At 41.8% G+C, this 4248-nt stretch overlaps 1 protein-coding gene across 1 annotated transcript in view; it reads left to right on the top strand.

Moving 5' to 3' along the window:
* LOC111976480 (receptor tyrosine-protein kinase erbB-4) overlaps positions 1–4248 on the top strand; it is a 13029-nt gene that overhangs the window by 7022 nt on the left and 1759 nt on the right. The gene's annotated exons all lie outside the window — the stretch shown is intronic.

The raw sequence follows: 4248 nt of genomic DNA, 5'->3' as shown, positions 1-4248 counted from the left end.
CATGGATTGTACTGGGTATCTCTAGCTACATGCGTACTTACCCTGTATATAGCTCCACATTGATCTGGTATTGGACTCCTAAGTTATAAGCTTCCACATTGATCTGGACTATCCTGTATTACTCCCTGTATATAGCCTCCACATTGATCTGGTTACTGGGATCCCTGTATATAGCTCCACATTGATTGGTACTGGTACTCCCTGTATATAGCTCCACATTGATCTGGTACTGGGGTTCCCTGTATATAACTCCACATTGATCTGGTACTTGTACTCCCTGTCATATAGCTCCACATTGATCTGGTACTCCCTGTATATACTCCACATTGATCTGTACTGTGTTCTCCCTGTATATAACTCCACATTGATCTGGTACTTTCCCTGTATATATACTCCACATTGATCTGGTACGCCCTGATATATAACTCCACATAGATCTGGTACTGGTTCTCCCTGTATATAGCTCCACATTGATCTGGTACTGGTACCCCTGTATATAACTCCACATTGATCTGGTACTGGTACTCCCTGTATATAACTCCACATTGATCTGGTACTCCCTGTATATTAAACTCCACATTGATTCTGGTACTCCCTGTATATAACTCCAACATTGATCTGGTACTCCCTGTATATAACTCCACAGTTGATCTGCGTACTGGTACTCCCTGTATATAACTCCACATTGATCTGTCGTTTACTCCCTGTATATAACTCCACATTGATCTGGTACTCCCTGTATACTCACATTGATTGGTACTCCCTGTATATACTCCACATTGATCTGGTACTGGTACTTCCCTGTATATAACTCCACATTTGATCTGGTACTCCCTGTATATAACTCCACATTGATCATGGTACTTCCCTGTATATATCCCATTGATCTGGTTACTCCCTGTATATAACTCCACATTGATCTGGTACTCCCTGTATATACTCCACATTATTGGTACTCCCTGTATATAACTCCACATTGATCTGGTACTCCCTCCTTATTCCTCTTCTTTAAGTTACTATTTATTTTTATTCATTCCTTTTTTTTTTTTAACTTAGCATTGTTAGGAAAGGTCCGTAGTCAAGCATTTCACTATAAAGCCTACACCAGTTGTATTCAGTGCATGTGATAAATAATGTTTGATTTCATTTGATTTGTATCCTACTTTAAATCCTTGTCCTCTTTGGACTGTGTGGTACTGGAGCTTCACTCTGCCTGGCTCTCTCTTTGACCAGGGTAGCACCGGTTCAATTTATCCACTATCCCTCCTTCTCACCTCTACTCTTTCCTTCTGTACTCTCCTCTCTCATCTTCTCTCTACCCACTCCCTCCTCATCTCCTCCACCCTTCTCCCTCTCCTCTCCTCTCCTCACGGTGAGATGTGTGAGTCCCAGGTGCTGCAGGCCATTGGAGCCCTGCTTGGGGTAGTTGAGGAACACAGAGAGGCGAAGCCCCGGTCGTACAGGCTGTTACCACGGATCACACGCAGCTGTTCCAGAGGCAGCCGTCTGAAGTGGTTCATGGCGATTAGGATGTAGCCTGTTACCTCTCTGATGGTCTGGACGGACAGGAGTTTAGAACAAGGTTAGAGACAGTCACATTAACAGATTACCTCGATTGCCAGTAGAGCCTGATGGACATGTCTCATGGACTAGAAGAAGAAGACAAAGACGAAGAAGATGACAACAACAACAACAAAAACAAGAACAGAACAGAGAATAGAACAAAATGGCTGCTCTCTCACCCCTAGGAAGGAGAAGTCCCAGTCACTTTCTATCTGGGTGATCTCCAGGTTACCATAATAATCTCGCAGCCTGTGTAGCGGTCCTTGATCAGGTTGTACTGGTTCTCCTGAGATCCTGTGGAGCTCAGCCATTCTGGGTACCAGGACAACACCACTGAGGAAACACACACAGGGAAGAAGGGGCATCACACTACAGACGGTTTGTTGTCAGAGTTGTTCATATAATGAATCGGTCAAATTCCATAGCACTTTTCTACAAATACTTATGTCACAATGTGCTCAACAGACTTAGTGTACCCGGACATTTGGATTCATCGCGTTGATGAGTGATCTATAATTGTGATGAATAATCTATTGGCACTTTGTCTGATGTTTTGTACATTGATTTGTCTGAAACGTGTCCTGTAGCAGTGTCTGTAGCTGTTTTTTACGTTATATCTGTTTATATGTCTGAAAAGTGTCTGTAGCAATGTCTGTAGCTGTGTTTGATGTTAAATCTGTTGATATGTCTGAAACATGTCTGTAGCAATGTCTGTAGCTGTGTTTGATGTTATATCTGTTGATATGTCTGAAACGTGTCTGTAGCGTGTTTGATGTTATATCTGTTGATGTGTCTGAAACGTGTCTGGAGCAGTGTTTTGAGTTAAATCTGTTGATATGTCTGAAACGTGTCTGGAGCAGTGTCTGTAGCTGTGTTTGATGTTATATCTGTTGATATGTCTGAAACGTGTCTGTAGCTGTGTTTGATGTTATATCTGTTGATTTGTCTGAAACGTGTCTGTAGCAGTGTTTGAAGTTAAATCTGTTGATATGTCTGAACGTGTCTGGAGCAGTGTTTGAAGTTAAATCTGTTGATATGTCTGAAACGTGTCTGGAGCAGTGTCTGTAGCTGTGTTTTGATGTTATATCTGTTGATGTGCTTGAAACGTGTCTGGAGCAGTGGTTTGATGTTATATCTGTTGAAATGTCTTGAAACGTGTCTGGAGCAGTGTTTGAAGCAGTGCAGGCCATAACCCCTCTACATGTAGTGGACCAGGCCTGAGGCTGATAGAGGGTGGATGGGGCGGAACATGGTCTTGCCAGACAAAGAATAGCATTGTAAAGGTCTGAGCTATAAATGTGAACAGTGTGTCCCAGTCAGACTCCAAGTAAGAGTGATGAGTGATACAGTGGACAGATAGTACTTCTGTGGGTGTTGTGTGTGTGTGTGTGTGTGTGGTGTGTGTGTGTGTGTGTGTGTGTGTGTGTGTGTGTGTGTGTGTTGTGTGTGTGTGTGTGTGTTGTGTGTGTGTGTGTGTGTGTGTGCAGTGCGTGCGTGCGTGCGTGCGTGTGTGTGTGTGTGTGCGTGCGTGCGTGTTGTTGCGCTAACTTCAAACACTGCTCCAGACACGTTTCAGACACATCAACAGATATAACATCAAACACAGCTACAGACACGTTTCAGACATATCAACAGATTTAACATCAAACACAGCTACAGACACGTTTCAGACATATCAACAGATATAACATCAAATACTGCTACAGACACGTTTCAGACATATCAACAGATTTAACATCAAACACAGCTACAGACATTGCTACAGACACGTTTAAGACATATCAACAGATCTAACATCAAACACAGCTACAGACACAGCTACAGACATGTTTCAGACATATCAACAGATCTAACATCAAACACAGCTACAGACACTGCTACAGACACGTTTCAGACATATCAACAGATCTAACATCAAACACAGCTACAGACACTGCTACAGACACGTTTCAGACACATCAACAGATCTAACATCAAACACAGCTACAGACACTGCTCCAGACACGTTTCAGACACATCAACAGATATAACATCAAACACTGCTCCAGACACGTTTCAGACACATCAACAGATATAACATCAAACACAGCTACAGACACGTTTCAGACACATCAACAGATCTAACATCAAACACAGCTACAGACACTGCTCCAAACATGTTTCAGACACATCAACAGATATAACATCAAACACTGCTCCAGACACGTTTCAGACATATCAACAGATTTAACATCAAACACAGCTACAGACACGTTTCAGACATATCAACAGATTTAACATCAAACACTGCTACAGACACGTTTCAGACATATCAACAGATTTAACATCAAACACAGCTACAGACACGTTTCAGACATATCAACAGATATAACATCAAACACTGCTACAGACACGTTTCAGACATATCAACAGATATTTTGGATGTTAAATCTGTTGATATGTTGAAACATGTCTGTAGCAATGTCTGTAGCTGTGTTTGATGTTATATCTGTTGATATGTCTGAAACGTGTCTGTAGCTGTGTTTGATGTTATATCTGTTGATATGTCTGAAACGTGTCTGTAGCAGTGTTTTGATGTTATATCTGTTGATATGTCTGAAACATGTCTGTAGCATGTCTGTAGCTGTGTTTGATGTTATATCTGTTGATATGTCTGAAACGTGTCTGTAGCTGGTGTTTGATGTT

The sequence above is a fragment of the Salvelinus sp. IW2-2015 genome, linkage group LG17 (assembly GCF_002910315.2).
Source record: "Salvelinus sp. IW2-2015 linkage group LG17, ASM291031v2, whole genome shotgun sequence".
Lineage (NCBI taxonomy): Eukaryota > Metazoa > Chordata > Actinopteri > Salmoniformes > Salmonidae > Salvelinus > Salvelinus sp. IW2-2015.
This window is presented reverse-complemented; position numbering and strand designations above follow the sequence as displayed.